The following is a 16777-nucleotide window of genomic DNA, read 5'->3' as shown; positions in this document are numbered from 1 at the left end:
GAGAGAGCACACATTAGCAGCTTGACAACACACCTAAAAGCTCTAGAATGAAAGGAAGCAAATTCACCCAAGAGGAGTAGACGGCAAGAAATAATCAAACTCAGGGGTGAAATCAACCAAGTGGAAACAAGAAGAACAATTCAAAGAATCAACCAATCGAGGAGCTGGTTCTTTGAGAAAATCAACAAGATAGATAAACCCTTAGCCAGACTCACCAGAGGGCATAGGGAAAGTATTCTAATTAACAAAATCAGAAATGAAAAGGGAGACATAACAGCAGACCCTGAAGAAATCCAAAACACCATCAGATCCTTCTACAAAAGGCTATACTCAACAAAACTGGAGAACCTGGACGAAATGGACAAGTTTCTAGACAGATACCAGGTACCAAAGTTAAATCAAGATCAGGTTAATGATCTAAACAGCCGTATATCCCCTAAAGAAATAGAAGCAGTCATTAATAGTCTCCCAACCAAGAAAAGCCCAGGACCAGATTGGTTTAGTGCAGAGTTCTATCAAACCTTCAAAGAAGAACTAATCCCAGTTCTTCTCAAACTATTCCACAAAATAGAATCAGAAGGTACTCTACCCAACTCATTCTATGAAGCCACAATTACTCTGATACCTAAACCACATAAAGACCCAACAAAAATAGAGAACTTCAGACCAATTTCCCTTATGATTATTGATGCAAAAATCCTCAGTAAAGTTCTTGCTAACCGAATTCAAGAACACATCAAAACAATCATCCATCCTGACCAAGTAGGTTTCATCCCAGGGATGCAAGGATGGTTCAATATACGAAAATCCATCAATGTAATCCATTATATAAACAAACTCAAAGACAAAAACCACATGATCATCTCGTTAGATGCTGAAAAAGCATTTGACAAATTCCAACACCCATTCATGGTAAAAGTCTTGGAAAGATCAGGAATTCAAGGCCCATACCTAACCATGATAAAAGCAATATACAGCAAACCAGTAGCCAACATCAAAGTAAATGGTAAGAAGCTGGAAGCAATCCCAGTAAAATCAGGGACTAGACAAGGCTGCCCACTCTCTCCCTACCTATTCAACATTGTACTTGAAGTCCTAGCCAGAGCAATTAGACAACAAAAGGAGATCAAGGGGATACAAATCGGAAAAGAAGAAGTCGAAATATCGCTTTTTGCAGATGATATGATAGTATACATAAGTGACCCTAAAAATTCCACCAGAGAACTCCTAAGCCTGATAAATAGCTTTGGTGAAGTAGCTGGATATAAAATTAACTCAAGCATGTCAATGGCCTTTCTGTACACAAATGATAAACAGGCAGAGAAGGAAATTAGGGAAACAACACCCTTCTCAATAGTCACAAACAATATAAAATACCTTGGCGTGACTCTAACTAAGGAAGTGAAAGATCTGTATGACAAGATCTTCAATTCCCTGAAGAAAGAAATTAAAGAAGATCTCAGAAGATGGAAAGACCTCCCATGCTCATGGATTGGCAGGATCAACATTGTAAAAATGGCTATCTTACCAAGAGCATTCTACAGATTCAATGCAATCCCCATCAAAATTCCAACTCAATTCTTCAACGAATTAGAAAGGGCAATCTGCAAATTCATCTGGAACAACAAAAAACCTAGGATAGCAAAAACTCTTCTCAAGGATAAAAGAACCTCTGGTGGAATCACCATGCCTGACCTAAAGCTGTACTACAGAACACTTGTGTTAAAAACTGCATGGTACTGGTATATAGACAGACAAGTAGACCAATGGAACAGAATTGAAGACCCTGAGATCAACCCACATACCTATGGTCACTTGATCTTTGACAAGGGAGCAAAAACCATCCAGTGGAAAAAAGACAGCATTTTCAACAAATGGTGCTGGCACAACTGGTGGTTATCATGTAGAAGAATGCGAATTGATCCATTCCTATCTCCTTGTACCAAGGTCAAATCTAAGTGGATTAAGGAACTCCACATAAAACCAGAGACAATGAAACTTATAGAGGAGAAAGTAGGGAAAAACCTTGAAGATATGGGTACAGGGGAAAAATTCCTGAATAGAACAGCAAAGGCTTGCGCTGTAAGACCGAGAATCGATAAATGGGACCTCATAAAGTTGCAAAGCTTCTGCAAGGCAAAAGACACCGTCAATAAGACAAAAAGACCACCAACAGATTGGGAAAGGATCTTTGCCTATCCTAAATCAGATAGGGGACTAATATCCAATATATATAAGGAACTCAAGAAGGTGGACTCCAGGAAATCAAATAACCCCGTTAAAAAATGGGGCTCAGAACTGAACAAAGAATTCTCACCTGAGGAATATCGAATGGCAGAGAAGCACCTGAAAAAAATGTTCAAAATCCTTAATCATCAGGGAAATGCAAATCAAAACAACCCTGAGATTCCACCTCACACCAGTCAGAATGGCTAAGATCAAAAATTCAGGTGACAGCAGATGCTGGCAAGGATGTGGAGAAAGAGGAACACTCCTTCATTGTTGGTGGGATTGAAAGCTGGTACAACCACTCTGGAAATCAGTTTGGCTGTTCCTCAGAAAACTGGACATAATACTATCAGAGGATCCAGCAATACCTCTCCTGGGCATATATCCAGAAGATGTTCCAACCGGTAAGAAGGACACATGCTCCACTATGTTCATAGCAGCCTTATTTATAATAGCCAGAAGCTGGAAAGAACCCAGATGCCCCTAAACAGAGGAATGGATACAGAAAATGTGGTACATTTACACAATGGAGTACTACTCAGCTATTAAAAGGAATGAATTTATGAAATTCCTAGCCAAATGGATGGATCTGGAGGGCATCATCCTGAGTGAGGTAACATATTCACAAAGGAACTCACACAATATATACTCACTGATAAGTGGATATTAGCCCAAAAACTTAGAATACCCAAGATATAAGATACAGTTTGTTAAACGCATGAAACTCAAGAAGAACGAAAACCAAAGTGTGGACACTGTGCCCCTTCTTGGAATTGGGAACAAAACACCCATGGAAAGAGTTACAAAGATAAAGTTTGGAGCTGTGAAGAAAGGATGGACCATCTAAAGACTGCCATATCCAGGGATCCATCCCATAATCAGCTTCCAAACGCTGACACCATTGCATACACTAGCAAGATTTTGCTGAAAGGACCCAGATATAGCTGTCTCTTGTGAGACAATGCCGGGGCCTAGCAAACACAGAAGTTGTTGCTCACAGTCAGCTATTGGATGGATCACAGGGCCCCCAATGGAGGAGCTAGAGAAAGTACCCTCGGAGATAAAAGGAACTGCAACCCCATAGGTGGAACATTATTATGAACTAACCAGTACCCCAGAGCTCTTGACTCTAGCTGCATTTGTAACAAAAGATGGCCTAGTGGGCCATCACTGGAAAGAGAGGCCCATTGGACTTGCCAACTTTATATGCCCCAGTACAGGGGAATGCCAGGGCCAAGGGTTGGGGGTGGGTGGGTGGGGGACTGGGGCGGGGAGTGTATTGGGGACTTTTTGGATAGCATTGGAAATGTAATTGAGGAAAATACCTAAAAAAAAAAAATCCAGAAGTTGCTCAGATAAAAAAAATCTGCTCCAGATATCATGCTGCTATAGTTATCTAAAATTTCACCTTTCACTATTCCCTTATTTACAGGAGTTGCTTGCCAATGACTACTCTCTGTAATCATCCTTTTGTATGTCATGAAAAATGATCAGACTGGGGAAAAGGGGTTATTGAGATTCACAGTCATCTATAAGTTGGAACACAGGGCCCCCAATGGAGAAGCTAGAGAAAGCACCCAAGGAGCTTAAGGGTTCTGCAATCCATAGGTGGAACAATGACATGAACTAACCAGTACTCCCGGAGCTCATGTCTCTAGCTGCATATGTAGCAGAAGATGGCCTAGTCAGCCATCACTGGGAAGAGAGCCCCTAGGTCTTGCAAACTTTATATGTCCCAGTACAGGGGAATGCAAGGGCCAAGAAACAGGAGTGGGTGGGTAGGGGAGCAGGGCCGGCGGAGGGTATAGGGAACTTTCAGGATAGCATTTGAAATTTGAAATGAATACAAAGAAAATATCTAAATAAAAATAGAAAAAAAAGATTTATCCAAATCATAGGATCTGAAAAAGGAATTTCAGGTGTGAACTTTAATCAGTGGAGTTAGATATTTTCTTCCAGTGATAAAGCTCTGAGTAGGAGTATAGTCAGAAGCTCAAGTTATAAAATTTTCCTTACTTGTGATTTAAGTATAGCGTTAAAACGTTAAAATCCTTCTCATTCTGCTAAAATAACTCTGTTCATTTTATATATATGTTTTTTTTTCCCAGCATTTTGGATAGAAGAAAGAATGGTTGAAAAAATCTTCCTTTGCTATTACTCAAAGTCATTATTCTATTTCAACAACTTATAGTCAATTGTTAGCTTACCTTTTTTGTCTTTTATTTATCTATTTTTTGCACTCCAGATTTTATTCCCCTCTAGTCCATCCTCCGACTCCTCAATATCCTATAACTCCTCTCCATTCCCTGTCTACAACCCCCCTTCCCCCACCCAACTAGACTTTTACAATGAGAATTTAAGTACATGTAATGAATTGTAGTAATGCTAAATTATAAAAAAAATACTTTTATGCTGAGGTGTGGTAGGGTGGGGTGGGATGAGGGGATGGTGACATCCTATTTGAGACAGGGGAGGAAAGGAAGATGGGGAGGGAGTAGAAGGCAGACCAGGAGGTGAATGGTGATCAGTCTATATAATTAATTAATAGAATGCATTACAGTAATTGTTGTGTAATATAACAACATAAGGAAAAAAATCTGTGAATTGTTTGTTTGACCTGTTACAGATCATAAGGAATTGGACTGTAGATAAGTACTACTGTCAATCATAAGTCTAAGCTTATACAATTACTGCCTATTTCTAAGGTTCTCTCTCTCTCTCTCTCTCTCTCTCTCTCTCTCTCTCTCTCTCTCTCTCTCTCTCTCTCTCTCTCTCTCTCTCTCTCTCTCTGTGTGTTTGTGAGTGCAAATCATCATCTACTAGTGTCAGTACTACTTCTACTTTCGGAAATACTAAGAACAAGGAGTGAAAATTTCAAACATACCCAGAAGTTACAGATTTTCCACTAAGTACTGCATCTTTGCCTTCTCTCCTTGTTTATATGTGTTTTAAAAGATTTCTGTTCGACTGTCAGGCACCATGGAGAAATCAGCTATGGACTAAAACTGCTCTAAAATGGTCTGTACTACATCCACCCTATACGGTCCTACAAAACCAGAGTGGCTGAAATTTGATGTAACCTATCCCAGCTAATGTGGTTGCGAGGTATCTATTTAGAATGTGTCAGTGAAGAAGATGCTTCCTATGACCCTGGCCACATTGTCTCAATCTTCTTGTGGCCTTTGACCAGTGTTCCTACCTCCTGTGTCCTGATAATGACATCCTAAGTTTAACTGAGAAGGAGTTACAGAAGAAAGTGCATGACCCTTGATAAAAATACTATATCAGTAGTCCAAATGAAACTAGCCCCTCCCCCCACTTTCAGAAGAACTACTACCCTATTCATTGCAAAAATAGCGAAAATGACTACCTGTGGTGACTATTGGCATATCAGTGCACATATAAGATTTTTTTTTAATTGGGCATTTATTTCATTTACATTTCCAATGCTATCCCAAAAGTCCCCCACACCCTGCTCCACCCACTCTCCCACCCACCCACTCCCACTTCTTGGCCCTGTTGTTCCCCTGTACTGAGGCAGATAAAGTTTGCACGACCAATGGGCCTCTCTTTCCACTGATGGGTGACTAAGCCATCTTCTGATTCATATGCAGCTAGAGACATGAGCTCCGGGGGTACTGGTTAATTCATATTGTTGTTCCACCTATAGGATTGCAGATCACTTTAGCTCCTTGGGTACTTTCTCTAGCTCCTCCATTGGGGGCCCTCTGATCCATCCAATAGCATATATAAACTTTTAGAGTCCTTTTGTATCACAAATATTTTGGAAGAACAATAGTTACAAAATTTGAAACGAACAGCCAACTCAGGGACTATGATCTGATTGGGTGGCTAACTTCATGGTAACCAAATTTTTTCAGTGTAAAGGATATTTTTCTCAATCCTATTGTTTTATGAAGCCAAATATATATTTGTAGATTTTGATGTTTACTTCCTTTGTATCCCTGCTACCTCGGTGATAAAATAAAATAAAATAAAATAAAATAAAATAAAATAAAATAAAATACAGTATAAATACTAGAGGCACTAAGAGCACTTTCACCAGACTCTGAGTCCAGAATATTGTCATCAGAATGTGGGGAATGGAGTAAGCTACTGAACTAGAGTTACGACACCTTATTAATGTATTCCTAAATATTCTTTATGTAATAGAGCCCCTATGTTCCATGAACCAGTCATCAATTGCTGTAAATTTCAACTCAGAAGTAAAATTTAAGTGCCAGATCATTTGAATGCTATCACTCAGCTTCAGTAATGAATTCTGGTTTGCTGTACATAACCCTAAATCCCTTTCTTTATACATCACAAGTGTCATATTATTTTTGTGTTTGTTGCTGTTGTTGTTTTTTTCCTTAAAAATAACAATAAGCACGGTGAAGGGTGCTTCACCTTCATCAGTCCCACTGATGGTAAATATGACAGTATTAGGATTCCTCATGAATCATGTGATTTTTTTTTCTTTTCAAATACTTTATAAAACTTCTATCTCCTAAGTGGTTTTCTTCACTTTCTAAACTTAACTGTTTGAAAGAAAACCCAATTAAACTGGGAGAAAAGAAATATTGAATTACTTTTTAACTCCTAATAAACCATTCAGACAAACTAAATTATGAAATGTTAAATGATTTTCAATAAAATATTTTCAAAATAACAGATAAAAAAATTTCAACCTTTTTACGGTCTTCTATACAATTTTTGTATCTTTTTTCTTTTCAGCAGGTTTAATCTTTTGAAATATATTGTACTCTTTGTTGTTATCATTTGTGTTGGCCATTCTAAAATACAGTGTATTTGTAGAAAAAGATGTTTTATGTAATTTAAAAATAACTCCCTGAAGGTGAAAAAGGGCAGCTATTAGTGGTTTTCATTGGGAACAATGGAGAAAACATTAAAATATAGGTTCTAGTGCAGTATTGATAGAAATCTTTTTTTTTTTTTAAGATATGAGGCAATATGTAACCTAGAGTATAGGTCAATTTATGATTTTTGATTTGCATTTACATATGACACTGTACAGCAGGTCTTCCTCCTTGCATCTCAGAGCGATTTTTATTAAGCATGGCATGAAAATGTCTATATGTCTAAGTATTTAAGTAGATCCATCAAATGACAGGGACGTAATTATTATTGCATTAACACATTTGAATTGTAAATATTATTTCATGTATACTCCCAATTTTCATCTATCTCTCTCACTAACTGCTGACCCCACTTCTTTCTAAGGGGAAAGATGATATCAAAATGTACATATTGTTGTAAATTCTATTTTAATAATTTGAAAAATAAAACCAGATTCTGTCCTTAACATTCAAAGGACCAGTGCAAGTTTAACCCATAAAACTTAGGGACTCTCTAACTGTGTGTGTGTGTGTGTGTATGTGTGTGTGTGTGTGTGTGTGTGTTTGTGATTGTGTGTGTGTGTGTGTTTTAACCAGTTCATCTTTATAAGCACAGAAGTAGGATCACAGAAATTACACAATGGTCAGTCAAAATAGAACGTGAGGCATCCTGATCTTCTGAAATATTTGTGTCTCTAATAGTCTAAAAATCATATTCACATTCTGTTCTGATTCCATTTTATAGGAACTACAACATATTTTGTGAGAAATCATATGTTATTTTTATTATTCATAATTATCCACACTTTAACTTCCTTTGTTTTATTGCTCTATGAAATAAGCAAGCTGATCTATTTTTACTTCTCTATTACAGGAGCATGTACAGACTAATACAAAATACCTCATCTGCAATATCAAATCTCCCTTTGAAAAGTGAGACAGGTGTACAGGAATATTTTATTTGTGGTCCTTTAAGCTATCATAATAATATAACTAGTGTAAACCCCAAAGTAAAACTACAAAGGAATTACATTAAATGGGAGTTGTTGGCATTTTATCTAGGCTTTGCCCCTCAGTTACCTGGCAAGAGGCAGATATGACTGACTCAGTAGAAGAGGGGCTGCTTTCCCCCTCCTCAGTCTTCTGCTCTCTTGGTCTTGCACTTCTCCACTAGTTCCTGCTCATTACCTTTTCTTTCCCCATTCCCCTCCCCTCTCTTTCCCAATGCTTATGGTAGGCCTCTACTCTTATACTATTATAGTCTCTCCCTCCCACTCTCTCTGCTTTTCTCTGTATTTACATCCCCCTGAACTCCCCACCCAATTCCCTGAATGAGATCTGTACTATACTATACTATACTATACTATACTATACTATACTATACTATATTATACTATTCTATACTATACTATATTATACTATACTATCTTGTGATATACTATCTGGTAACCCAGAGCAAAGGAATGCATCAGCATGGGTTTGCAGAGGCACCACATACCCAACCACCTTACCATATCTACACCAAACATATTTGTTCCCTTCTTCTTCTTCTTCTTCTTCTTCTTCTTCTTCTTCTTCTTCTTCTTCTTCTTCTTCTTCTTCTTCTTCTTCTTCTTCTTCTTCTTCTTCTTCTTCTTCCTCTTCCTCTTCCTCTTCCTCTTCCTCTTCTTCCTCTTCTTCTTCCTCTTCTTCTTCCTCTTCTTCTTCCTCTTCCTCTTCCTCTTCCTCTTCCTCTTCCTCTTCTTCTTCCTCTTCTTCTTCCTCTTCCTCTTCCTCTTCCTCTTCCTCTTCCTCTTCCTCTTCCTCTTCTCCTTCTCCTTCTCCTTCTCCTTCTCCTTCTCCTTCTCCTTCTCCTTCTCCTTCTCCTTCTCCTTCTCCTTCTCCTTCTCCTTCTCCTTCTCCTTCTCCTTCTCCTTCTCCTTCTCCTTCTTCTTCTTCTTCTTCTTCTTCTCCTCCTTTTGTTTTTTTCGAGACAGGGTTTCTCTGTATAGTTTCTCTGGCTGTCCTAGAACTCACTTTGTAGACCAGGCCTTGAACTCAGAAATCTACCTGCCTCTGCCTCTGCCTCTCAAGTGCTAGGATTAAAGGTGTGTGCCACCACTGCCCAGCTTCTTAACTTTTATAATACACAACAATGGTGCGAAATGACTTGGATTTAGACACTTGAAGTTTCACGTTCCCCGATGCTACATGGAGAGCCATCACTTGTTAGACCTATCCACATAAACTTTGGATAACAAATAAGCTGGTCAGTGTAAATATCGCCTAGTCTCAAGGGAGATTTATAGATTTTGGGGTCACCACTTTGCTGTCCTTGAAGACAGACATGCAATACTTAAGACTCACTAATGCTTCATTCTAGGATATTTTCTCTTAGGTGAGATTTTTCTCTCTTGTCTGAGGCAGTCCCTTTCCTGATGTTGCAAAATCTTAGGCACCATTATTCGGTGCATTGACCTAGAGCCTAGTCCCCAAGTTAATAGCTTGACCACTGGTGATCTGTATTGTCTGTCAATCTCTAGTTACTAATTTTATCCTCAGGACTTGTAGGGGTAATTAATAACTCTATTATCATCTGAAGTATTAGTCTTTGCAGGCTTGTCCTCACATACTGGGGTATTTCTAGGTCTGAGTCATAGTACCCAGCAAGCAATAACTCTACGTCGCCATTTAACTGGAAGTCTCAAAATAACTCTCCTACTGTTGCTCCGTATGATTTTCCCCTCCTTCCCTTATTATCAGCTGTTTGCTCTGCTCTTGCTCTGCTCCCCATACTGGTTTGCCACTCCTATCAGATGCTGCAGCAGAAACACAGCTCCTCACCAACCCCACTGCACTTCTCCATTTTGCCTGGAACACTGTTCTGCTGAGAGACTCATTTCCTGTGGCTACTTGACCCTCCTAGCTCTTGCACTCTGCACATCTTCCAGCTGTTACTGCCTCTGATTTGTTAAGAGACAGAAAGCTACTTCAGGTGCTTCCCTTACCCACCCAACAAATTTTCTGACAGGCTGGTCCTGGGCTTCCAGCATCGAGAAGGAAATTGGGCTGGAAGGCCTGGCCTTGCTGTGCCTCTTCATTCTGCTGCCATGGAAAAGCTTCTCTTCACCAGTCACCTTGCCCTTTTGAATTCTGCCTGGGACACTCTTCTGCTGAGTGACTGATTTACCTGACAACATCTGTCCGAAGCCCCTTGATTATACTCCCACAGCCATTTGCTCCCAGCTGTCACACTGTCTGAGACACTACATTGCAAAGAGTAAGAGGTTTGCCCGTATGATCACACATTCAGCCTATGCTAGAGACTCAAACCTTCCTGGGTGACACTCTTCCTCCCTGGTACTTGGTTCAGCTAAGGTTTTATACAGCTCCTACCACTGTTGTCAGCTTTCTGGGTTCTTCTCATTCTGGTCCACATCAGCTAAACAGTATTAATATTAAAGATCACTGATGTGTGTTTGTGTGTGTGTGTGTGTGTGTGTGTGTGTGTGTGTATGTGTGTGTATCCTTATCCTTGCTACTACCATTATGTTACTATGTGCTCTTTATTTGCTAAATATATTGTCAAATAAGTAATTAAATAAATGCAAGTTGTCTAAGTCAGATAAGCTCCATAGACTTGCTATCAATATTTTCAGAAATCTGATGTATGTAGAAGTACCAGCTCCCTGACAAGTCTAGCCTACACTTGAAGCAAGAGAGCCTCATGACAGTGCCATCTAAAAGCAAGAACCTGTCCAAGGTGGTACACAGTCCTGGAGACATTCGCCTGGAGAACTACTAAATGCCTGATCTGGACTCAAACGACGTGTTTCTAAAGATGCATCCAGTGGGGATCAGAAGCTCAAATGTTTACCTCTGGGAGAATGGCCGAATTTGGTATTTTGTTATGAAAAAGCCAATGTTGCTTGGGCATGAGGCTGCTGGAATAGTTACAAAGAAGGGGCTTCAGTGAAACATCTAAAACCAGGAGATTGGGTTACCATCCAGCCTGGCATTCCATGAGAAGGAGATGAGTACTGTCAGATTAGGGAAGACAACCTGACACCATCTATATTCTTTTGTGCCAACTCCCCAGATTCTACAAGCACTGTGTTGACTTCTGCAACAAGCTTTCTAACAATGCCACCTGTGAAGAAGGGGCCCTTATTGAATCTCTCTGTGGGGATCTATGCCTGCTATTGAGGTTCAGTTTTCCTGGCAAACAAGGTCCTGCGTGTAGACCTGAGCCACTTGGGATGGTCATTTTGCTTGTTGGCAAAGCAATGGGAGCTGATCAAGTAGTGATGACTGACTTATGTGCTTCTCACTTGATCAAAGGCAAGGAAGTTGGGACCCCTCAGGAATATGCCAGTAAGGTGGGAATTCTGCAGGGGAGCAAGCTGGAAGTCACCATTGAATGCACAGGAGCAGAATTCTCCATCCAAATGGGTTTCTATGTCACCTAATCTGGTGATTACGGGAATGGGCTCCAATATGATCAATTTACCCCTAGTAAAAATATCCCTGAGGGAGGTGGATATCAAAGGAGTGTTTTGACACTGCAACATATGGTCGATGGCAATTTCCATGCTTGTGTTGAAGAGTTTGAATGTAAAGCCCTTAGTTACCCACAAATTCCCTCTGGCCAAGGCATTTGAAACCTTTGAAACAGCCAAAAATGGGGCTGAAAGTTATGATCAAGTGTGTCCCCAGTTGCCAGAACACCTAAATGTAAACTGATCCATGCCCTCAGCCCACTCTCCCAGCATCTAAGATCTAAATGTCTAGAAGGGTAAGCCATTAATTGCAGAGCTTTCTTTTCAATGTTAAAAATAATAAACTCATAAGCCAAGAGCCTTAGAAGAGTTGGACAGAAGTAGGGACACCTTGTAGCCAGAATGAGATGCTTATACTGAGGAAAGTCTAGCACAGAGAGTCTGGCAGATATATCATGGGAATGCATGTTGTCTAGTACCTTCTTTGGGTGAGGAGACGAAGCATGCCTTTGTCTATGTTGCTTTGTGGTTGTCTGAGAGTGGGGTTGACTTATTAAGAAACAGCTTCATTAACATGGAAGTGGCTCTAGGGCTGAACTTTTCGTCAGCTATTCAGAGCACAGTATTTCTCAAGCTAAGTTTCATTTATTTGAGGGGATTAAGAAAAGGAACTTAACATCTGGATCCAGGCAAGGAACTGATCTGGAAGAATAAGACAAATCCCAGATGAAGTACACTAGCTTACAATCCCCAGATGTGGAAAGCATAAGGGCAATCAACTCTGTCCAAAGACTTCCTCTGCCTCATCTCCTAATTATTCTGTCATTACATTTGTTAAGTGGAAGCCCACCTTCCCAACACGGTTCATTCATGATTGGGAGAGGTACAGGTTGCTAGTCAACCAAGAAATTTCCCCCTAAAGTTCTTGTCCTGCCAGCTTGCCTTAAAAGAGAGAAAGAGGAGGACTTGTTCATCCCATTCACAGGATTAGAATCTTCTCCCAGAGTCACTCACAGGAAATTATCCCATTCCACTCAGTTCTGGCTATCAGACGATGCTCCCCTCTCAGCTGGGTAAAGCTGGTGGTATCTGTTAGATGGATTTCACAGTGTCATTTCATCATAGGTCTTTTCTTTATAATATTTGGGTCCAAATCACACCCTTTGTTAGCTTAAGATAACCAAGGAGTGCATAGTAACAGTGACATAACTTAGGATGCAGTCTGTAATCCACCTCTTCAGCTATAAGAAAGTGGCATGAGAAAAAAAAAAAAAAAGAGACTCTGCTGGAGAAGATCATAGCCAAAACCTAAGCTTTCCTATGCTGATTCGCATAATAAATTGTTGCTGGATACCAGAAAAAAATCTGTTTTGTAATAACCTTTAAGTTTATGGCAGATAGAGTCTACTACAGCCTAACAGTTACCCCTGTACCAAGGTCTATTAGAAGATATTGGTCACAGGGAAAAGTTTCTACCTGGATTGTGGTATGACAACCATTAAGAAACACTACTCCATTGTCTTTCTCACTGCCAGGGCTTGGACTACACTGTGGACAAACAAGATACTCTGAGAATCAAATGCCTTATATTGCCTATGTCAATGTGTGCTGTTTCTCACTTCATGTGTATCTACTCCGTGGGGGCCAGGAGGCAGAGGCAGGAAAAATATATTTGTTTTCAGGGCTTGATAGCCAGTCTGATTCTTCCCTAGTTGCCATGGAGAGAACAGGGACCTGGGAATTGCTTAGTAATTGGACTATAGATGAACATGTCATTTTAACTAATATATGACTTAAAGATTATAATTTATTCTTCACAGATTTCTGAGTAGATGTAATGCTAAGATAACTAGCTTGATAGCTGTAAAAAACAGACCTTGCTCCTTACCCAATGGTAAGCAAACTTATTTGCTCAGTAGTAAATTCATTAACTTGTTAAGACTGCCAGATTTTATACAGACTTTACAATAAATGATACACAAGTTCAGACGTAAGCTTTCACAAGTAAAACTTTTTGTTACTTTCTTAACTAAACTCAGTTCACAATGACTAAATCCTTCATATTTCTTCTCCTTGCTATGCCACTTTCCTAACATTAACCAACAGTCTTCCTATAAACTATGCTAATGCCAGTAAACATTACAGTAAACAATCCATCTGTATAATCACAAGTTCAAATATACATTTCCCATGATTGTCATAAGATTTTTCTGTTGCTATATTGTATGATCAACTATCATATGCACAAGGTCAAGGATTTGAATTTCCTTTGTTGTGGGTTAATATTGTGGCTCACATCCAGCCCAGTGCTCAGGATGCTGGGTGATGTGAGACCGTGAAGTTTGATTGTGGACACAGCACAGGACTGCTGGGCAGGCATGGGGTTGTGAGAAGCTGCATGACCATGCTCAGGGCTTGAGGAGGCACACTTTGAGGTCCCCAGGGAAACTGCCAAGAGGCAGCTCATAGTCTCCAAAGAGCTTTGAATGTTGCAGGGGCCCATGGGCGGGCTGTAGCTTGAGGCCAAATGGAAAAGGAGAGGAGGAGAGCAGGTTCTCCAGGTATGAGATTTTCCAAGCTTGCTTGGTCAGCTGACCTGGCAGATAGTGCAGTGAAGTTTCCTGTCGGAGGTTAGATGTAGCTCTTTAGAGAAAGACCTGCTCCATTGCTCCAAAATGTTGGATCCTAATGAGAAGATACTGTCCACGGTTTTCAGGCATTTATTGTCATGGGGGAGAGTTGTGAGGAGTGAAACCGTAACCCACATTCTCAGGGCAGGCCTGAAGTTACATATCTTTTTCAGTGAGAAGGAGAGCTTAATTGGCTAAGCCCTTCAGGATTTTAGATTTCTCATTAAATTGGAGATCTTTCTTTAGGCTATGTGATCTGTAGATGCATCTTCTACCTATGGAGGGAATTGGGGCTTTATCCTATGTGACTGGTGGCCACAGAATTATGGAGAGCTGAGACCTTGTATCAGGAGCCTGGTGTCTAGTAGTGCAGCATGCAAATGGATTCGGCCCCTTGCAGTTATCTGCTGAGTCTCCTGGGTTTAAATCTAGTGCAACCAGAAAACAGGCTGCCTTTCAGAGTCCTACACTTTGTATTTCAAATGTAAACTTAACTTTTTCCTTGATATACTAAATTTATGGATATTCTGGCTACTAGACAGACAGAAAAAAAATGCTTCTTGCTATTTCTGCTGCATGAAGGTTTTTATCTTCCCTAAGATTATCTTAATGACTATTCGTGTTTTTGCCAAAATTTATCACTGTCTAAATTTATAAGCTACATGAAACCCAATCAGACTTCTCTCTCACAGACCATAAGGATTTGATCCAGATAAGAACATCTGGCAATCAGTAGCCTGGGTTCCTATTCTAGAGGGTTCGATCCTTCTCCTGGTCCTGGAATTGGGACTCACCTCACTCACAACCATAAAAACCTAAGGATTTCAAATATATACATACCTAAGGGAAAAATACCAAAGTACTTAAATTCATTCTCAACCTATCCTATATATGCACATGAGTCAGCATCTTGTCAAGTCCAGGTGTTCATTATATTCTGGACAGCTCCAGAGATGCAAGCCACAGATGTTCTTATCTTCTCTCACAGACACAGATGCTTCTACTACTGAACATGTTCCTTCCTATATACCCACAGATGGTTCTATACACCCTGGACATCAAGGTATCAAACAAGTCTCCTAAGACTGAACCAACATTCCCATACTAACATTCTTAGGTTTCCCAGGGATACCTTGCATCAAAGTCAGCAAGTAATAGGCAAAGAACACTAAGACCATATTCCTATTCCCCTACCCCCCCTTCCCATTTTCTCTTTTTAAATTAAACCAAAATAGGGAAACATTGCCATCTTGTTTTTGCTCTGCACCACAGTTATCTGGCAAAGGCAAGGTATGTCAGACTCACTATAAAATGGTTTACTTGCCAGTCCTCATCTCTCACTCTCTTTCTCTCTTTCTCTCTTCACTCCCCTCCACTCTTGCTCCTGTTCCCTCCTTACCTTTGCTATTTTCATTCCCCTCTATCCTCACTCTTCATGTGCTCATGGCCAGTCTTTCTACCTTTAATTCTCTCTCTCTCTCTCTCTCTCTCTCTCTCTCTCTCTCTCTCTCTCTCTCTCTCTCTCTCTCTCTCTCCCTCTCCCTCTCCCTCTCCCTCTCCCTCTCCCTCTCCCTCTCCCTCTCCCTCTCCCTCTCCCTCTCCCTCTCCTCCCTCTCCCTCTCCCTCTCCCTCTCCCTCTCTCTCTCTCTCTCTCTCTCTTTTCCTACCTCTACTTCCTCAACTCCAGTCCCCATGCCCTGAATAAACTATATTCTATACTATACCATCATTGTGCTAGTACACCAGTGTCTAGTGATGCCTCTGCATGGACCTAGAGAGGCAACTCCTTCCTCCACACTATACTGTGCCTACAACAAACAGTGCCTACAACATACATATTCTTGGCTTCTATTCCTTTTCATAACACAGTGCAGAAGTCACCCGCAGTTCAATCTTGCCTCAGAAACTTTACCTATACACTTGCATTGGATAAATTCTAAATTTGTTTGGGTTATACCTCAATCCTCAGAGAATGCTTCTGCATTATCCTCTTATATGAAATTTTGCTATTATGGGAATACCAACTTCTGTAAGAAAAATAACAACAGACTAGTCTATGTGAGTAAACAAATTGATATTTTCTGTAAAGAATGATATATTGATCCTATTAAAGGAATTCCTTTAGATAAAGATCAGAGAACATTTGAAAAATAACATTAAGATTAAATCAGCAGTTCCTAAAATATAGAAATGGAGCACACCAAAGGATATTCTACCATTTTCTTTTTATTTATTTATTTTTTTACAATTCTTAAAATTTTACTAAAGTTAATGTATGTTCATGAGATCAAAATCATTTTCTTGCAGAACACCATGTACTCCCTTTAGATAGCTTTCTGTAATTTAAATAATTTGAAAATTGCAAATGGAGTTGGCTGAAAAATATTGGTAGGTTTCTGTGTCTGTCATTGCAAATGGATGCTAGTTGCTTAAGTTAAGGCCATACAGTGAAAGGAAGGTGCTATTCTATTAAATAAAGAAAACCCTATTTACCTGATTATTACTTTGTGATGATGCTATCTGCTTAGACCTGTGTACCTCTTCTCACTGCTTCTATATATGTATACTAGTCTTATGATCC

The 16777-nt window shown here is 39.9% G+C and overlaps 1 long non-coding RNA gene and 1 pseudogene across 16 annotated transcripts in view; one reads left to right on the top strand and one right to left on the bottom strand.

The window, feature by feature from the left end:
* The window catches only part of LOC115031543 (uncharacterized), a 513648-nt gene that overhangs the window by 84562 nt on the left and 412309 nt on the right, over positions 1-16777 (bottom strand). The window lies entirely within an intron of this gene.
* Positions 10795-11799, top strand: LOC110287765 (sorbitol dehydrogenase pseudogene; annotated as a pseudogene).

This window comes from Mus caroli, unplaced genomic scaffold (genome assembly GCF_978045245.1).
Source record: "Mus caroli unplaced genomic scaffold, Mus_caroli_1 scaffold_8, whole genome shotgun sequence".
Taxonomy (NCBI): domain Eukaryota; kingdom Metazoa; phylum Chordata; class Mammalia; order Rodentia; family Muridae; genus Mus; species Mus caroli.
Note: the sequence above shows the minus strand (reverse complement) of the source record. Positions and strands in the feature narration are given on the sequence as shown.